Source organism: Haematobia irritans, chromosome 3 (genome assembly GCF_050003625.1).
Source record: "Haematobia irritans isolate KBUSLIRL chromosome 3, ASM5000362v1, whole genome shotgun sequence".
Taxonomy (NCBI): Eukaryota; Metazoa; Arthropoda; class Insecta; order Diptera; family Muscidae; genus Haematobia; species Haematobia irritans.
In genome coordinates this window covers 10,184,435-10,206,416 of record NC_134399.1, presented here as the reverse complement: position 1 = coordinate 10,206,416, position 21,982 = coordinate 10,184,435, and the positions used below count along the sequence as shown (strand labels likewise).

The window sequence follows — 21,982 nt, the reverse complement described above, 5'->3', positions numbered from 1 at the left end:
ACTGATTACAATTCTTTGGAATATACTTTAAAATTCTTATAAATTCCATTCTCTGAAATTGCTTTGTGGAAAATGTTTCTAGTAAATTTTATTATTAATGGGACTTTTACTTTGTTGGGGCAAAAATTTAAGACGATTATGCAAACAAATAAACATTTTAGCTTTAGGTAAGCAATCCCATTCCAAACCTTTTCCTTCGGCTAACATATTTAATCTGTGTTAAGACTCAATCCTAAAAGTATGTTTGACTTTCATTGACAATATACACCCTAAAAGTAGGCTTTAACTTATATCAATATCGTTTGAGAAAAATGAAATTTTATTTTGCAATAAATTTTCATGAATTTTGTTTTGTGTGGACAATTACTTTAGTGCGTATCGTTGTTTATATACAAAAATTCTTTGCACTTTATTTAAAATTCAATTAACTTTCGTATCCCCTCCATAGAATTGGGAATTTGGTCAACACAACGACCTAACAAAAAACGCAAGGACAAATCAGGATATTTTCGGTGCGTGTTGAGCTAAAGTAAACACAAATCTAAAAGCTTTTTCCAGCATCAAATTTGAACTAGGCATGGCCTGGGAAGTCATGCGAATATTTCATCTACCTTTGTATTAAAAAACGAAAACGTCTTATCACGAATCTGTACCGATGAATACAATTACAAATAATAATAAACATAAAAAAATGGATTTGGGACAAGTTTATAAGCTCTTACTGAATGCTGTAAGTTGTTAAAAGGAGATTAGGAAATTCATTAGTAGATTAAGAAACTTTTGCCAATCGATTTAGGATAATGTTTAAAAATGACATTAACTTGAAAATTAAATTAAATTAAATTAAATTAAATTAAATTAAATTAAATTAAATTAAATTAAATTAAATTAAATTAAATTAAATTAAATTAAATTAAATTAAATTAAATTAAATTAAATTAAATTAAATTAAATTAAATTAAATTAAATTAAATTAAATTAAATTAAATTAAATTAAATTAAATTAAATTAAATTAAATTAAATTAAATTAAATTAAATTAAATTAAATTAAATTAAATTAAATTAAATTAAATTAAATTAAATTAAATTAAATTAAATTAAATTAAATTAAATTAAATTAAATTAAATTAAATTAAATTAAATTAAATTAAATTAAATTAAATTAAATTAAATTAAATTAAATTAAATTAAATTAAATTAAATTAAATTAAATTAAATTAAATTAAATTAAATTAAATTAAATTAAATTAAATTAAATTAAATTAAATTAAATTAAATTAAATTAAATTAAATTAAATTAAATTAAATTAAATTAAATTAAATTAAATTAAATTAAATTAAATTAAATTAAATTAAATTAAATTAAATTAAATTAAATTAAATTAAATTAAATTAAATTAAATTAAATTAAATTAAATTAAATTAAATTAAATTAAATTAAATTAAATTAAATTAAATTAAATTAAATTAAATTAAATTAAATTAAATTAAATTAAATTAAATTAAATTAAATTAAATTAAATTAAATTAAATTAAATTAAATTAAATTAAATTAAATTAAATTAAATTAAATTAAATTAAATTAAATTAAATTAAATTAAATTAAATTAAATTAAATTAAATTAAATTAAATTAAATTAAATTAAATTAAATTAAATTAAATTAAATTAAATTAAATTAAATTAAATTAAATTAAATTAAATTAAATTAAATTAAATTAAATTAAATTAAATTAAATTAAATTAAATTAAATTAAATTAAATTAAATTAAATTAAATTAAATTAAATTAAATTAAATTAAATTAAATTAAATTAAATTAAATTAAATTAAATTAAATTAAATTAAATTAAATTAAATTAAATTAAATTAAATTAAATTAAATTAAATTAAATTAAATTAAATTAAATTAAATTAAATTAAATTAAATTAAATTAAATTAAATTAAATTAAATTAAATTAAATTAAATTAAATTAAATTAAATTAAATTAAATTAAATTAAATTAAATTAAATTAAATTAAATTAAATTAAATTAAATTAAATTAAATTAAATTAAATTAAATTAAATTAAATTAAATTAAATTAAATTAAATTAAATTAAATTAAATTAAATTAAATTAAATTAAATTAAATTAAATTAAATTAAATTAAATTAAATTAAATTAAATTAAATTAAATTAAATTAAATTAAATTAAATTAAATTAAATTAAATTAAATTAAATTAAATTAAATTAAATTAAATTAAATTAAATTAAATTAAATTAAATTAAATTAAATTAAATTAAATTAAATTAAATTAAATTAAATTAAATTAAATTAAATTAAATTAAATTAAATTAAATTAAATTAAATTAAATTAAATTAAATTAAATTAAATTAAATTAAATTAAATTAAATTAAATTAAATTAAATTAAATTAAATTAAATTAAATTAAATTAAATTAAATTAAATTAAATTAAATTAAATTAAATTAAATTAAATTAAATTAAATTAAATTAAATTAAATTAAATTAAATTAAATTAAATTAAATTAAATTAAATTAAATTAAATTAAATTAAATTAAATTAAATTAAATTAAATTAAATTAAATTAAATTAAATTAAATTAAATTAAATTAAATTAAATTAAATTAAATTAAATTAAATTAAATTAAATTAAATTAAATTAAATTAAATTAAATTAAATTAAATTAAATTAAATTAAATTAAATTAAATTAAATTAAATTAAATTAAATTAAATTAAATTAAATTAAATTAAATTAAATTAAATTAAATTAAATTAAATTAAATTAAATTAAATTAAATTAAATTAAATTAAATTAAATTAAATTAAATTAAATTAAATTAAATTAAATTAAATTAAATTAAATTAAATTAAATTAAATTAAATTAAATTATGTTGAAGATGGCAACCTTGAAATGTACTCATACAACATGTATGCATTCGTAAAGTAACCATTTATATGAATGTAGAATAATCATGAATTTATCTTGTTATGTTTGTTTTAGTCTGTAAGTGAATATCAACGAATAAAGATCGTATTTTAACAGGTTATGTGCCCAGACCGCGAAAACTGGATTAAATTGTGAAAAAATGAGTTCTCTGTATCAAATCGATAAGCTCGATGGGGATAACTATGATACATGGGTTATCCAAATGCGCAGTGTTCTAATCCATAATGGACAATGGAAAATAGTGAGTGGCGCAGTGAAGGAGGGTGATGCAGCGGACAAGCCAGCATTCCTAACAGAAGACGAAAAAGCATTAGCCACAATTTGCCTTTGTGTTAAGCCATCACAATTGGGCTATGTGAAAAATTGCTCTTCATCTCATGGAGCGTGGAAAGCGCTGGAGGAGGTCTACAAGCCTCGCGGGCCGATTAGAAAGGTTTCGCTCTATAAAAAATTATTAAACTTGACACTGGAAGACAATGATATGGTACAGCATATAAATTCCTTTACGGAGACTGCAGAAAAATTGGCAGAAATAGGAATTGTCATTCAGGAGGAGCTGTTGTCCATAATATTGCTTTCCAGCTTACCGCAACATTACGAGAATTTCGTCATTGCCATGGAAACGAGAGACAGCTTACCCCAATTGAATGTGTTGAAACAAAAAATTCTAGAAGAGAGTGAAAGACGCAAGAGCGAGAAAGATGACGGCGGTCAGCAACAGGCTTTCAATATGAAAGCGTCATCTTCAACCAATGGGAGAGAAAGCAAAGTTCAAAAGGCAAACGAAAAACAAAAATTCAAAGGAAAGTGTTTTGTGTGTGGCATGGCTGGTCACTATGCAAACAAATGCAAAAAGAGACCGAAACAGAAAACAGAGCAACAACAATCCTTTTCTATACTGGCAGTGGTTGATTCCCTACGCAGAAATCATTGGTACATAGACAGTGGAGCGACTGTACACATGTGCAATGATCAAAATATGTTTGTACGCTATGAAGAGCATAGAGAAAAAATTGCTTTGGCTGGAGATAACTGTGTAATGGCTCTCGGCAGAGGAGATGTGGAGATCAAAACAAAACAGTGTAACGTGTTGCTAAGGAATGTTCTTTTCTCCCCTGACCTACAAGCAAATTTCATTTCTATAAGCAAAGCTGTTGAAAATGGATTTGTCGCAACATTTAACAACGAAGGCGCATGCATCAAGAACAAAAACAACAACATCGTCATGACAGCAAGAAAGCAGGATAGCTTGTTCGTCGTTGACTGTGCTGCCCAGCAACTGTATGCTATGGACTTCAAATGGCATAATAGATATGGACATTTGAATGGCAAAAGTCTCAGCATGCTTTGTGAAAAAGAGATGGTAAATGGGATGAAATTACAGCAGAGCGATATGGAAGGCAAATGCAAGACATGCATGTTAGGCAAAATACATGCGAACCCCTTTCCAAAAGATTCATCATCGTCATCAAATGATTTGCTGGAATTAATACATAGTGACGTGTGTGGACCAATAAATGTAAATTCAATTGGTGGGTCACGTTATTTTCTTACATTTATTGATGACAAATCTCGCCGCATTTTTGTTTATTTCCTTCGCAATAAATCTGAAGTCTTCGAGAAATTCAAAGAATTTAAGTGCCAGGTAGAAAGGCAAACAGGGAAGAAAATTAAAGTTTTGCGAACGGACAACGGCAGAGAATATTGTAATGCACAATTTGATGCATACTTGAAAGATTGTGGTATATTACGACAGCTTACAGTGCCCTACACTCCACAACAAAACGGAGTGGCTGAGCGAGCCAATAGAACATTGGTTGAAATGGCACGGTCGATGATGCTACATGCTGGTGTGCCTAAGTCACTCTGGGCAGAGGCCATTAATACTGCTGTATACCTGCGAAATAGATGCCCTACGAATGTTCTACGAGAGAAAACACCATACGAAGTTTGGCATGGCAAGAAACCGACAGTAAAGCATTTACGCACATTTGGCTCTGTGGCAGTGGCACTCAACAAAACTCGTAAGAGAAAGTTCGATTCACGAGGAGAGGAATTCATCATGGTTGGTTATTCTCTTGTTTCGAAAGCATATCGTCTGTATGACAAGAGAGCACATACTGTGGTTGAGCGTCGTGACGTCATGTTTGACGAATGCAAATTTGGTGGTGAGCCGAACAACAACAATGCACAGGCTAACGAAAACATTCGATTAGAGGACTATGTTACATTTCCAATAATGCACAACAACAACACAAATGGTGATTACCAAAATATAAGCGAAGCAAATGATCATCAAGGCGATGATAATAATGAGGCAATTGGTGTGCAAACCGAAAGCGACAATGATCATTTGGCTCAGAGTTTTGAGGAAAATGAAGGCTTCGACACAGCAGACGAGGAAGGCAATGAGCAAAATTTTGAAAATAACAATAATGTGCAAGTACCAATGTATGGGCCAGGCAGACCAAAGATAATAAGAAGTGGACAAAGAGGCAGGCCACGAAAATTAAAAAATGAGCTATTTTCTATGAATGACACCGCAATACCAAACAACATCAGCGAAGCAAGTGAGTGTGAAGATTCTAAGGAGTGGAGGCAAGCAATGAAAGCCGAAATTATTGCGTTGGAGAAAAATAAAACGTGGAATCTTGTTGATTTACCAAAAGGCCAAACAGCGATTGGAAACCGTTGGGTTTTTGCTCTGAAGCGAGACAAAGAGGGCAATATAGAACGGTACAAAGCGCGATTGGTGGCAAAAGGCTGTAGTCAGAAATTTGGTGTAAATTACAAAGAGACGTTTTCGCCTGTGGTGCGGTATGCTTCAATTCGTATGTTGTTGGCGTTGGCTGTGCAAGAAAAAATGCACTTACATCAAATTGATATAGGAACGGCATACTTAAACAGCGATTTAACAGACGAAATTTACATGGTACAGCCTGATGGTTTTATAAATAGAGAATTTCCAAATAAAGTTCTGCGACTAAATAAGGCGATATATGGATTAAAGCAGTCAGGCAGAAATTGGAACCAGCGACTTGATGGTGTTTTAAAGCAAATGGGATTTGAGAGCTGTGACAACGAGCCATGCGTGTATAAATCAAATGACAACGGAAATAAAATATTTGTTGCAGTATACGTCGATGACTTAATAATAGCGTGCAAAGAAAAGCAACCAATCCTACAATTTAAACGACGTTTGTCAAATGAATTTGAAGTAACCGACAAAGGTGTTCTAAGCCACTTTTTGGGGATGAACGTCATGAGAGAAGGTGAGCTTGGTACAATAAAGGTAACTCAAAAACAATACATTAGAGATATTTTGGAGCAATATAATATGAGCAACTGCAAATCTGCTCAAATACCTCTTAATCCCGGGTTTGTCACAAATTGTTCAGGAGATTGCAAACGAGTCAAAAAGGAGGAGTATCAGTCCATAATGGGTGCGTTAACGTATTTGGCCATAACAACCAGGCCAGATATTATGCATTCTGTCTCCAAATTGGCACAATTCAATTGTGAACCTCACAGCGAGCATTTGGCTGCTGTAAAACAATTATTGCGTTATCTTAAATACACTGAAGATTTGGGATTGGTGTATAAGGCTGGCGATATGAGCATAAAAGGTTATGCAGATGCCGATTGGGGTGGAAACGCCATTGACCGCAGATCATACACCGGCTACATGTTTTTCATCGGTGATTGTCTCATATCATGGGAATCGAAAAAACAGTCAACAGTTGCTTTAAGCAGCACAGAGGCAGAATATATGAGCATATCCAATGCATCGAAAGAAGCAACATACCTACGAAGATTACTGCGTGAGTTGGATGTTTATAGCGACAATCCAATAGTTTTATTTGTGGATAATCAAGGTGCAATGAAATTGGCAACAAATCCCGTGTACCACAATAGAACAAAACATATCGACATAAAGTATCATCATATTCGAGAAGTAATTAGCCGGGGTGATGTCCAACTAATATATTGTCCTACTGGTGAGATGGTGGCAGATATTTTAACGAAAAATCTTGCGAAGCCCAAGCATTCATACTTTGTTGAGAAGATGAATATGAAATAATATATTTTTGAAATTAAATATTGTAACGTATGTAATAATTGAATTTTTGAAATTAAATATATATTTACTTTTTGTTTTTGTAAGAATACATCCATGTTGAGGAGGAGTGTTGAAGATGGCAACCTTGAAATGTACTCATACAACATGTATGCATTCGTAAAGTAACCATTTATATGAATGTAGAATAATCATGAATTTATCTTGTTATGTTTGTTTTAGTCTGTAAGTGAATATCAACGAATAAAGATCGTATTTTAACAAATTAAATTAAATTAAATTAAATTAAATTAAATTAAATTAAATTAAATTAAATTAAATTAAATTAAATTAAATTAAATTAAATTAAATTAAATTAAATTAAATTAAATTAAATTAAATTAAATTAAATTAAAATGAAATGAAATGAAATGAAATGAAATGAAATGAAATGAAATGAAATGAAATGAAATGAAATGAAATGAAATGAAATGAAATGAAATGAAATGAAATGAAATGAAATGAAATGAAATGAAATGAAATGAAATGAAATAAAATAAAATAAAATAAAATAAAATAAAAAAAATAAAATAAAATAAAACGAAATGACATGAGATGAGATGGAATTAAATTCAATTAGATTATACCAACGTGTGCCCCTGTGATCTTTTACAATTAAAGTCATACTGTCATAATGCTTTCAATGCGTAATTCTTAAATTATTCTATTTATTTCTGAATTATTCTTTTTTATTTCTGACAACTCCTGTCGTGACAGAAACTTTTTGTATAGCTTCACATGCTTCCCTTCGAACTGTTGAAATATTCACTCAAAGAACATTTCGTAAGTTATTTCCCTAAGAGCAGATGTTGATTTTCACTGGAACCATTTCCAATTGTTTGCCTCACTGCAATTTTTCTTTTATTACGTAGCCCCAGTAGCATCTAAAGGAATCTGTAACTTTGATACAATTCTTAAATTGGTTTGGGAATTTTATGTTATGAGTTAGTTGAGAGAAATATTCTCGAAGAAATTGTATTGATTCTTTTGGAACATCTCTACGGGGAATTGAAGACATAAAATTCATTTCGAAATGAAAATAACTTAGTAGAAATCACACATCAATAGCAAAAAAATATAAGTGAAGATATTTCTTTGTAGTTTAAGGTCACATACATAGAGTACGCTATGATGGCCCTAAGTGTCAATAAAAAATATTAGATAATTTGAAATTTTTTATGTTAAATTTTTTATGTTAAATTGAAATGCTATAACTTTGCATGACAATGCGAGCCTAAAAGTATGCAGCATTTTTTATGTAAATGTTTGAAACAATGAGAAATAGAAAGAACCAGACAAAAACGATTTTTTTTGTTTGTGTAAAACTTTTCCAACTTTAATGAGTAGCATGCACGAAAGCTCTTGGTTCAAGCCCAGTGTAGAAACAGCTTCCAGTGTTATATTTTTTGGTGTTATGAGAAATTGTTCTACGTAATTTGCAACTCCATGTTTTTTGTTAGTTTCCGCGATAATGTAAAAGTCTTTTAAGATAGGCTAGGCTCAAAAAATGTATCGAATCTTCTCTGCCTCGTTTCGAGAGACATACCATACGACTTTAATATTCTCCTTCCATATTTACCCTATCTATGTTTTTTGAGAAATAAGGATACTCCAAGTATTTTCCTTAAATTTTACCTTAGGTTAGGTTAGGTTAGGTTGATTAACCCTTGAAAATTTACCATTTATCTTAAGAAATACTATGTGAAAAATTATGAACATCAATTTTACGAAAATATGACCTTGATAGTATATTCTCCGTAAGAGAATAAAGTTTAATTTAGCATGCCATAAATATCACAAACCCCAAAAAAACGATTTATCTGAAGAAGAAGAAGAAAAAAATATAAAAAAGTCCTTGTGTTGAGGAGCACTACTCTCTGTAAGTGATTTTTATTGCTAGTCCTTAAAATGAAAATAATAACGAATGCCTAAAAGTATGCTCACATATTTTGAGCAAAACGAATAAAGAGAAGAGGACATAATGTAGACAGAGTACCAATGACAAAACAGGACTGACTTTAGCACCGATAGCAGATTTTGGGAAAATATTTATAAGAATGCTTCAAACTTTTCTACCACACATGCCTACTTGGGAAATTTACAAGCTATGAAGATATGGGTCATTTCCACATTATGGGTTAAAAAATAAAAAAATATAATTTCAACGAAATTTTCTATAGAAATAAAATTTTGGCAAAATTTTCTATAGAAATAAAATTTTGACAAAATCTATATACTCGTAAGTATATAAAATTCAAAGCGTGTTTGTTTCTTTGTTCCGGGTAATCTCGGAAACGGCTGAACCGATTTACTTGAAACCTTCAGAGATCGTAAGGGGTGCTCATGTGGTGAAAATAGGGTACCTCATTTTTTTACACCTGGTCGCGGAGGGGGACCTCCCCTTTGTCCGACTTTTTGAAAATTGGACCAAAGTTGACCGATTTGCTTGAAATTTTCGCTGAAGGTTGGGGTTGGCATCTGGACAAAGATCCGCAACTTTATTTTTCAATATTTGGTCGCGGAGGGGGACCTCCTCTTTATCCGACTTTTTTTAAAGTACATTAAAAAACTAAAATTGTCTACATTTCCTGAGATTTACAGAGAACAAGCGGTGAGGTTATGAAATTAATATATGGTACCTGGTGTATTCATATGTGGACGGGGAGGGGGGCATCCCCCTTACCCGACTTTTTGAAACTTGGAACAAAATTATCCGAAATTGCTTGACATTTTTAGGCAAGGTTGAAGAGGGCGTCTAGGCAAATAACGGCTATTTTATTTTTCGATATTTTCTCGGAGAGGGGAACCTCCTCTTTGGCCCATTTTTTTAAAGTACAATAAAAAACAATACTAAAATCCTCTGACTGAAATTTTACAGAAAAACGGGAGGAGGTTATGAAATTTATATCAGGTTCCTGATTTTTTAATATTTGGGCAGGGAAAATAAAAGGGCATAGGAAGACATCCGCCTCTCCTTAAGTACATACAGAGTAACAATTAATCTTTTCCCATTTACTTGAAATTTACAGAAGACGTGGGGAGAGGTTATGAAATTAATATAGGATACCTCATTTTGTGGTATTTGGACGGGAAGAGGGGCCGCCCCTTGGGGAATAGTGACATTAACTTTGTCGATTTACTTGGAATTTATAGGGACCGTTGGGTAGTTTGTGAATTTAATATAGGGTGCGTGGTTTTCCGATATCTGGTCGGAGTGAAGCGAAGGTGGGGAGAGGGTTCCCTTTTGTCCGATTTTTTGAAAATTGAAAGTAAAAGTTTGTTCGTAAATGGGAACTCGGTACATAATTTTATGATTTTTTCACAGGCTTCTTCAGCCACACTTTTTTAAGTAAAAAACTTAAATTTATATGAAATTGGCAGACAACGTTGAGGGTGCATTATTTTTCGGTGTATATTCGGGAAAGTTCTCCGTGTCAAACATTTTAACAAATGTTAATATGGTACATTTTTTTAGTACTTTTGCTCTTTCCGATTTATTGGACGGGAAACAATGATTCTCCCCGACATTTGTCAAGGCAGACCGTTTTACATCTGCATATCCGCCGTATTTCTATCTATAAACGGAAAAACAAGTTGTCCGATTTGTTTGAAAGAATTCAAATTTTTTCGAATTTGTTTTCCGCACGAAGGATATGGTTGACTAAGTAAACGCAAACCGTTCCTAGAAATACTGGAAATACGCTTCGGAAGGCGCAGCGAAGCGGGCCGGGTTACGCTAGTTTTCTATACAAATAAAATTTTGACAAAATTTTCAATAGAAATAAAATTTTGACAAAATTTTCTATATAAATAAAATTTTGTATAGAAATATAATTTATACAAAATTTTCTATAGATAAAATTTTGACAAAATTTTTGGCACAATGTTCTATAGAAATAAAATTTTGCCAAAATTTTCTATAGAAATAAAATTTCGACAAAATTTTCTATAGAGATAAAATTTTGACAAAATTTTCTTTCCAAAAAAAATTTTGCCAAAATTTTCTTTACAAATAAAAATAAGGCAAAATTTTCCACAAAAATAAAATTTTGACAAAATTTTCTATAGAAATGAAATTTTGGCAAAATTTTCTATAGAAATAAAATTTTAAGAAAATTTTCTTTAGAAATAAAATTTTGACAAAATTTTCTATAGAAATAAAATTTTGACAAAATTTTATATAGAAATAAAAATTTGACAAAATTTTCTATAGAAATAAAATTTTGGTAAAATTTTCTATAGAAATAAAATTTTGCCATAAAAATTAGGCAAAATTTTCCATAGAAATAAAATGTTGACAAAATTTTCTTTACAAGTACAATTTTGCCAAAATTTTCTATAGAAATAAAAATTATGCAAAATTTTCCATAGAAATAAAATTTTGACAAAAATTTCTATAGAAATGAAATTTTGACAAAATTTTCTATAGAAATAAAATTTTGACAAAAGTTTCTATAGAAATAAAATTTTCTATAGAAATGAAATTTTGACAAAATTTTCTATAGAAATCAAATTTTGAGAAAATTTTTGTATAGAAATAAAATTTTGCAAAAATTTTCTATACAAATAAAAACTAGGCAAAATTTTCCATAGAAATAAAACTTTGACAAAATTTTCTATAGAAATAAAATTTTGACAAAATTTTCTATAGAAATAAAATTTTGACAAAATTTTCTATAGAAATAAAATTTTGGCAAAATTTTCTATAGAAATAAAATTTTAACAAAATTTTCTATAGAAATAAAATTGTGACAAAATGTTCTATATAAATAAAATTTTGACAAAATTTTCTATATAAATAAAATTTTGAGCAAAATTTTCTATAGAAAAAAAATTTTGACAAAATTTTCTATATAAATAACATTTTTGGCAAAATTTTCTATAGAAATAAAATTTTGACAAAATTTGCAAAAAAAAATATACAAAAAAAAATTTTGACAAAATTTTATATGGAAATAAAATTTTGGCAAAATTTTCTATAGAAATAAAATTTTGGCAAAATTTTCCATAGAAATAAAATTTTGAAAAAATTTTCGATAGAAATAAAATGTTTTCATAATTTTCTATATAAATAACTTTTGGTAAAATTTTCTTTACAAATAAAATTTTGAAAAAATAAATTTTACAAGTAAAATTTTGCCAAAATTTTCCACAGAAATAAAAATTAGGCAAAATTTCCCATAGAAATAAAATTTTGACAAAATTTTCTATAGAAATAAAATGTTGACAAAATTTTCTATAGAAGTAAAATTTTGACAAAATTTTCTATAGAAGTAAAATTTTGGCAAAATTTTCTATAGAAATAAATTTTAACAAAATTTTCTATAGAAATAAAATTTTGACAAAATTTTCTATAGAAATAAAATTGTGGCAAAATTTTCTATAGAAATAAAATTTTAACAAAATTTTCTATAGAAATAAAATTTTGACAAAATTTTCTATAGAAATAAAATTTTAGCAAAATTTTCTATAGAAATAAAATTTTGGCAAATTTTTCCATAAAAATAAAATTTTGACAAAATTTTCTACAGAAATAATATTTTTGGCAAAATTTTCTATAGAAATAAAATTTTGACAAAATTTTTGTATAGAAATAAAATTTTGACAAAATTTTCTATAGAAATAAAATTTTGACAAAATTTTCTATAGAAATCAAATTTTGATACAATTTTAAGAAAATTTTCTATAGAAATAAAATTTTTAGAAAATTTTCTATAGAAGTAAAATTTTGGCAAAATTTTCTATACAAATAAAGTTTTGACAAAATTTTCTATAGAAATAAAATTTTTGGCAAAATTTTCTATACAATAAAATTTTGGTAAAATTTTCTTTACAAATAAAATTTTGCCAAAATTTTCTATAGAAATAAAAATTAGGCAACATTTTCCATAGAACTAAAATTTTTACAACATTTTCTATAGAAATGAAATTTTGACAAAATTTTCTATAGAGACACAATTTTAAGAAAATTTCTATAGAAATAAAATTTTTAGAAAATTTTCTATAGAAGTAAAATTTTGACAAAATTTTCTATAGAAATAAAATTTTGCCAAAATTTACCATAGAAATAAAATTTTGGCAAAATTTTCTATAGAAATAAAATTTCGACGAAATTTTCTATAGAGAAAAAATTTTGCAAAATTTTCTAAGAAATAAAATTTCGACGAAATTTTCTATAGAAATAAAATTTTGCAAAATTTTCTTTACAAATAAAATTTTGCCAAAATTTTCTGTAGAAATAAAAATTAGACAAAATTTTCCATAGAAATAAAATTTTCTATATAAATGAAATTTTGACAAAATTTTCTATAGAAATAAAATTTTGGTAAAATTTTCTTTACAAATAAAATGTTGCCAAAATTTTCTTTACGAGTAGAATGTGCCAAAATTTTCTATAGAAATAAAAATTAGGCAACATTTTCCATAGAACTAAAATTTTGACAAAATTTTCTATAGAAATGAAATATTTTGGCAAAAGTTTCCATAGAAATAAAATTTTGACAAAATTTTCTATAGAAATAAAATTTTGACAAAAGTTTCTATAGAAATAAAATTTTTGGCAAAATTTTCTATAGAAATAAAATTTTTGGCAAAATTTTCTATAGAAATAAAATTTTGACAAAATTTTCTATAGAAATAAAATTTTTGGCAAAATTTTAAATTTAATGCTAGTGGAATGTCCCAATGCTTGTGGAATACCCCATACATAATAAATATTCGGTAATCAGAAGCACACCAAAGAGTATGGTATGTGAATTTATAAGAAGAAGCATAAGAAGATGGAATTCGTTCCATAACATAGGTACAAGAAAGGAATATTGTGCCGTTTACGACCAAACACCATATCATATAAAATATTGCTGCATACTTCAAGGCAAAGTCATAATTCGCACACGGTTGGGATGAGTGAGTGTGGCTGGCTGTTTATCACCAAGAAGATCTCTTCTAAAGGTAAGTAGGCAGATAACAAACCAACACACACACATAGACTCAGCCACATACTTTCGCATATATATGATATCACACACATTGCTGGTGTTCGCTCATTGTGGAAGATGTTAAATGCTGTTAATGTTTAACACAAAAGGATTAATTGTATAACTCTACGATAAACGACCAGGACGTAAGCAAGCCTACGTATAAAGAGCATACATGCAAGTGTGTATGTATGAGAAGGTGAAAAATATATCTGTAACATTATGAGTATGAGTTTCATTGTCTGTTTATGCGACCAAGGTAACGCTTAAACCATAATCGGATTATATGCAATTATGATGAAGTTAACAATGATATGATGCATACTTTCAGGCTGGATAATGGATGGCAAACAGAATGCCTTGTATGCATGCTTATTTAACAATCGCAAAGTTTCTGCTAAGTCAAAGTCTTATTCAATATTCTTTATTTACTTAAATTATAAAAGCCAGTAATTCAATACATAGATATCCAATTAAGTATACATGACCATGGTTATGGACATTTTGGTAAATAGTTTGTTAAACATATAGCATTGCATGCAAATAGGGCTGATTAATTAATTAAGTGTACATGAAATATTTGTATAGTATGTTATATGTAGGTAAGCATCTTATGTAAATGAAACTAAGCGAAAGTAATTAAAATCAATCTGACAACAAAGCAACTATTCCCAAAATGATTTACTAATGTAAACAGACCAAATTGAGATATATAAATAGAAGCCATAAGTAAACTGAGCAATTATTTGATTTAAGCTCAATGTTTTGCGAATGGAGCTTTAAGGTAAAAATCTCGGTGATATTTAGAATTTAATTTTATATTTTTTTGTGATATTTCTTTTAAATTTCTATTTAATATGGTAATGTTCTCATGCCACTAAGTTTCAAAATCAAAAATATGGAAAAATATTACATATTTTGTTCATGCTAGAAGAGGTTGGAATTCACCTTTCGAAATAAATATAAAACAATCCTTTCATTACATATCCAAATACTTTGAAAGCTAATAAAGGGTGATTCTTTTGAGGTTAGGATTTTCATGCATTAGTATTTGACAGATCACGTGGGATTTCAGACATGGTGTCAAAGAGAAAGATGCTCAGTATGCTTTGACATTTCATCATGAATAGCCGAACGATCTGCCACAACGTCGAATTTTCAGTGAATGGGCCCTAGAAAAGTTGGCAGAAAATCCGCTTTTTTATCGACAAATTTTGTTCAGCGATGAGGCTCATTTCTGGTTGAATGGCTACGTAAATAAGCAAAATTGCCGCATTTGGAGTGAAGAGCAACCAGAAGCCGTTCAAGAACTGCCCATGCATCCCGAAAAATGCACTGTTTGGTGTGGTTTGTACGCTGGTGGAATCATTGGACCGTATTTTTTCAAAGATGCTGTTGGACGCAACGTTACGGTGAATGGCGATCGCTATCGTTCGATGCTAACAAACTTTTTGTTGCCAAAAATGGAAGAACTGAACTTGGTTGACATGTGGTTTCAACAAGATGGCGCTACATGCCACACAGCTCGCGATTCTATGGCCATTTTGAGGGAAAACTTCGGAGAACAATTCATCTCAAGAAATGGACCGGTAAGTTGGCCACTAAGATCATGCGATTTGACGCCTTTAGACTATTTTTTGTGGGGCTACGTCAAGTCTAAAGTCTACAGAAATAAGCCAGCAACTATTCCAGCTTTGGAAGACAACATTTCCGAAGAAATTCGGGCTATTCCGGCCGAAATGCTCGAAAAGTTGCCCAAAATTGGACTTTCCGAATGGACCACCTAAGACGCAGCCGCGGTCAACATATAAATGAAATTATCTTCAAAAAGTAAATGTCATGGACCAATCTAACGTTTCAAATAAAGAACCGATGAGATTTTGCAAATTTTATGCGTTTTTTTTTTAAAAAAAGTTATCAAGCTCTTAACAAATCACCCTTTAAAATCATACAAAACTAAGTAATTTAAAATTGATAACTAACTAAATCAAATTTAAATAAAACCTGAGATTAATGGAAATTGTTATATGCACATAAAAAATATTTTTTGTCACGAAATTAATTGATCCAATTAATTTTTAATTGAAATGTCTTTAATCACAAAAGTGATAGCATCAATTAAAAAAATAATTGATCGAAATTAAAAATTAATTGCTACTATTAATTTGATTGATTTTTGTTTCAATTAAAAAAATTGTTGAATCAATTAAATTTTTAATTGAATATTTTTAAAAACTCAATTAAGACTTTAATTGGAAAAATTTTCGTGATTTTTATACCCTCCACCATAGGATGGGGGAGTATATTAACTTTGTCATTCCGTTTGTAACACATCGAAGTATTGCTCTAAGTCCCCATAAAGTATATATATTCTGGGTCGTGGTGAAATTCAGAGTCGATTTGAGCATGTCCGTCCGTCCGTCTGTTGAAATCACGCTAACTTCCGAACGAAACAAGCTATCGTCTTGAAACTTGGCACAAGTAGTTGTTCTTGATGTAGGTCGGATGGTATTGCAAATGGGCCATATCGGTCCACTTTTACGTATAGCCCCCATATAAACCGATCCCCAGATTTGACCTCCGGAGACTCTTAGAGGAGCAAAATTCATTCGATCAGGTTGAAATTTGGTATGTGGTGTTAGTATATGGTCTCTAACAACCATGCAAAAATTGGTCCACATCGGTCCATAATTATATATAGCCCCCATATAAACCGATCCCCAAATTTAGCTTGCCGAGCCTCTTTGAGGAGCAAAATTCATCCGATCCAGTTGAAATTTGGTACGTGGTGTCAGTATATGGTCTCTAACAACCAAGCAAAAATTGGTCCATATCGGTCCATAATTATATATAGCCCCCATATAAACCGATCCCCCGATTTGGCTTGCGGAGCCTCTAAGAGAAGCAAATTTCATCCGATCCGGCTGAAATTTGGTATGTGGTGTTAGTATATGGTCTACAACAACCATGCAAAAATTGGTCCATATCGGTCCATAATTATATATAGCCCCCATATAAACCGATCCCCAGATTTGACCTCCGGAGCCTCTTGGAGGAGCAAAATTCATCCGATTCGGTTGAAATTTGGTACGTGGTGTTAGTATATGGTCTATAACAACCATGCAAAAATTGGTCCATATCGGTCCATAATTATATATAGCCCCCATATCTACCGATCCCCAGATTTGACCTCCGGAGACTTTTAGAGGAGCAAAATTCATCCGATCCAGTTGAAATTTGGTACGTGGTGTCAGTATATGGTCTCTAACAACCATGCAAAAATTGGTCCATATAGGTCCATAATTATATATAGCCCCCATATATACCGATCCCCAGATTTGACCTCCGAAGACTTTTAGAGGAGCAAATTTCATCCGATCCGGCTGAAATTTGGTATGTGGTGTTAGTATATGGTCTATAACAACCATGCAAAAATTGGTCCATACCGGTCCATAATTATATATAGCCCCCATATAAACCGATCCCCAGATTTGACCTCCGGAGACTCTTAGAGGAGCAAAATTCATTCGATCCGGTTGAAATTTGGTATGTGGTGTTAGTATATGGTCTCTAACAACCATGCAAAAATTGGTTCATATCGGTCCAAAATTATATATAGCCCCCATATATACCGATCCCCAGATTTGACCTCCGGAGACTCTTGGAGGAGCAAAATTCATTCGATCCGGTTGAAATTTGGTATGTGGTGTTAGTATATGGTCTCAGACAACCATGCAAAAATTGGTCCATATCGGTCCATAATTATATATAGCCCCCATATAAATCGATCCCCAGATTTGACCTCCGGAACCTCTTGGAGGAGTAAAATTTATCCGACTCGGTTGAAATTTGGTACATTACGCTAGTATATGGCCGCTAACAGCCATGTAAAAATTGGTCCATATCGGTCTATAGTTATATATAGCCAATGGCCAATCACACAAAAATTGGTCCATATCGCCAAACCTAATCTACCAAAATTTTATTTCTATAGAAAATTTTGTCAAAATTTTATTCTTATAGAAAGTTTTAGGTTAGGTTAGGTTAGGTTAGGTTAGGTGGCAGCCCGATGTATCAGGCTCACTTAGACTATTCAGTCCATTGTGATACCACATTGGTGAACTTCTCTCTTATCACTGAGTGCTGCCCGATTCCATGTTAAGCTCCATGGCAAGGGACCTCCTTTTTATAGACGAGTCCGAACGGCGTTCCACGTTGCAGTGAAATCACTTAGAGAAGTTTTGAAACCCTCAAAAATGTCACCAGCATTACTGAGGTGGGATAATCCACCGCTGAAAAACTGTTTGGTGTTCGGTCGAAGCAGGAATCGAACCCACGTCATTTAAAAATAAATCAAGTGTAATTGAACGCCTATTTTAGAAATTTTCATAAATTCATCAAAATCATGTATACTTTAAGTTAGGTCATTATTCCACCCACTCTAATGTATATAGAAAGGTAGTTTCATATGCTATATTTCTCTTACTGGCATAATGTGACCATTATGTACACGAAAGGATATTTACAATCAACAACATCCTTTGTATGCTGCCTTTATATTTTCTACAATAATCCTGTTGAACAAGTTGTTATTGTATTAACAGGGCCTATGTAACAACGGTGTGACCAGTCAAACAACCAAATTAACCTACCAGCAAAACAGTAAACCACCAATTCAGCCAACTCAACCTCGTCCTATTCGATTTGTTTGACTCGATTTGTATGCTTACTTTTGGCCACACCAGGGTCTTTTACAAAGGTCCTGAGGCTGTTAATACATAAGAGAGAGAGAGAGAGAGAGAGAGAGAGTGAGAGTCTGGCATGACAGCATCAAGGGGGAGATTATAAGGCTGTTTACAATACATTCAAGAAATAGCGAGCATATATAGAAGGAAGGAATAACCCATAGCAGAAAAATGATGCTTGTTGATATTGGTTGGTAGGAGGCCATTCATACTCGCTTTTGTTTTGTGGTTTTATTGGCTTTTTGTAATTTAATACAAATAGCATGAAACAAGAAACAAGTATACAAGTATTAAACTTCACTTACTGTTATAGTGCTTGCACACACCCACATACAAATGTGGGAAAGAAGAACCCAATACAAATAAAAGACAACATATATGAAAAAGCCAAGTCCTTAAGACAGATGTACCCGCTCTGCTTACTTCCCACACATGAAGAAAAAGCCCAAGGGCATATGAATGGAAAATATAGGAAAAGAAATTTAGGGTGGTATGGCTATATGGATGTGAATTTAATTTAATTTATTTTTTTGCGTGTTAGGGTATGAAAATCATTTATGCACCTGACAGAGTGTCCACCCGTGTGGCGGACTCCAATTGGCTACAGGCTAAAAAACCCATCCCTCTTCCCTCGGGCTATGATTATCGCCTCGGAACCGCTTTCACATTACTTCGAGGTGGACCCACGTGGTCCACCTCCTTCTAGTCCGCATCCGGATCCAATCTCAAATTACTCATGTCTGGAGACTACCATGTAGTCTGTTATTTTTCCTGTAAAGAACACGTTCTACAAATCGCCCTATAAGCTCCCAGTTCTTCTCACTCTGTATCATCTTCTGGACTAAATTTCTCGGAGAGACACGTCCAATTTCATCTTCTTGAGCTGTTCGTCGCTCTGCCCATCGGCTACATGTAAAGAATGTAGGTTCGGCATAATCCGCAACATCTTCTTCTTAAATACAGTTCTCTGAGCTGCATTTCCCCATACGATGCAAAAACTTTCGAAAGTATCCGTGACCAGAGAACATCTGAGTCATGCAATATGTTTTCTCTCGCCATAACTCTATGTCAGTTATAGGTTAGATTAAAATGACAGCCCGATTAAGTTTCAGGCTCACTTAGACTATTCCATCCATTGTGATTGTGATGTCAGTTATAAGACTGTATGTCCATCTGTCTTTTGTGTCGTTCCTGCCATCTATCTCTGGTCTCTTATTGAATGTTCGGTATCATGTCCGTCGCGCCTTGTTGTCTAGCCTCGAAAACCCTTTTCCGCTCAATCGTCTAGAGGTCTATTTAAGATCGTTCCGGCTATCACTAATGCGGCTTCCCCTGATACCGTGCTGTATGTTGAAGTAATTCTCAGAGCTGCCGTTCTTTGCAATGAAAGCAGCTTTTTCGCTCTAGTCCGTCTCTGCAGGGTCGAAGACCAGATCTCACATCCATAGAGCAGTATACTTTTAGTCATCTCCTTGATTAGGATACTTTTGCTTGGAAGAGGGTCTCCTATTTTTGCCATCAGCTTGCTCGTTATCGTAGAAGCTTTCTTCGTTGCGTACTCTATCTCCTAGACGTACGATAGTTTCGAGTCCAGTCTTAATTCCAATTATTTGATTGACTGCTATGGGATTACCATGTCTTCTATGTGCATCTCTCTTTCTAGAGGCAGATGTCGTCTCGTTAGTTGTATCAGTTCGGTCTTTCGCATGGCTAATTATAAGCCATGTATGTCTAACCGGTCTTTCGCGCGTATTATAGTTTGGCGAAGGTTTCGTTGAGCCTCTTCAGTATTTCTCGCTTTTATCATAGCGGCTATGTAATCAGCGTAACCAACAAGGAAAGTATCATCTGGCATGGGTATCTTCAGTATCTCGTCGTATGTTGCGTTCCAGAGATCTGGTCCACGGACTGAGCCTTGTGCGGCACCTGAGGTTACTTCCATTCTTCTTAGGCCCTGTATAGTGTCATATATCAAAACCCTGTCCTTGAGATAGTCTTTCTCGTCAAGTATTTCGGAATTTGAACACCTTAAGCTATTGAAAGTGTTCTTAATATCCAGCGTTGTCAGTATCTCGAAGGGTCCAGTCCTGTTGTGTCGCCTGGACGGCGTCTGATACTTCCTTAAGGGTTACAAGTGTCGATTTCCCAGGTCTAAATCCGTATTATCTCGCGGACAGACCCCCAAGAGTCCTAATAGTCCTGTCATGTTTTGGTTTGATAAGCCGTTCGAATAATTTTCCTGCTGTGTCCAGCTTGCACAATGGTCTGTACGACGATGACGACGCTTATTCACCTTGCCTTTACTGATAAGAACTAGCCTTTTTTCTTTCCACGCTTTAGGGAAGATTCCTTCTATTCTATAGGCAGCTGTTTTACATAGCAAGTAGGATCTCGGGTCGTTTGGTACTGTTTCCTTAATTGCCTTTGCGGGTATGCTATCAGGACCAGGTGCCTTGTTGTCCTTGAGGTTTTTGGCGGCATTTTTCAGTTCATCTGTTGTCAAGACAGGGATGTTTGTGAGCGCCTTTGTATCATTTTCTTCTTCTCTGATTTCATGTCTTGGGAATAAAGTGTCCACGATGTTCCGCATTTCATTTTCGTCCGTCTTGTATTCGTGCGAGCATGTCTGGAATCTTCCTTCCTCTTGGGTCTGTAGTTCTCGTTCCCCACCCAATCGCCCGTGAGTTAAAGTCCCCCGCCATAACCAGATCACCGTGTGTGAGTAGTGAAAAGTCCTCGATGTCATTTAATTTTTCCTGGAAGTGAGCGATGCTATCACTAGAAGTTAGTTATCAGCTTATAATCGTATAATTCGCAATCTGCACCCAAACGAAGCCATTTCCGCATCTGCGGTCCTTGGGTGGCCTGCAAGTTAGAGACCCTATTGCAGCTATTCCAGTCTCATTTTCGAGCCAAAACCCGTTTGTCATACTGCTATATTGCTCACTGATAAAATCAAAATCTGCTTCTTCATCTTTGACAATCTGGCATAGGAGAGTATGTGCCACCATTGCTCTGTGCATGTTTGCTTGTAAGAACTTCACTACTTGTTGTTTGTAGTGGAGTTATAGCTACTGGATCTGATCTGTAGCTTTGCCCTCACTCTTAGAGCAAATGCTATATTTCATGGCATTCGTGCATTCCTTTATCTTGTGGCCCGTCCCATTCCTTCCTTTCTGGTCTT

At 30.9% G+C, this 21,982-nt stretch overlaps 1 protein-coding gene and 1 long non-coding RNA gene across 4 annotated transcripts in view; one reads left to right on the top strand and one right to left on the bottom strand.

Annotated features, from left to right (window-relative positions):
• norpA (no receptor potential A) overlaps nucleotides 1-21,982 on the bottom strand; it is a 253,955-nt gene that overhangs the window by 66,219 nt on the left and 165,754 nt on the right. The gene's annotated exons all lie outside the window — the stretch shown is intronic.
• Nucleotides 1-21,982, top strand: part of LOC142228308 (uncharacterized) — a 176,096-nt gene that overhangs the window by 92,381 nt on the left and 61,733 nt on the right. The gene's annotated exons all lie outside the window — the stretch shown is intronic.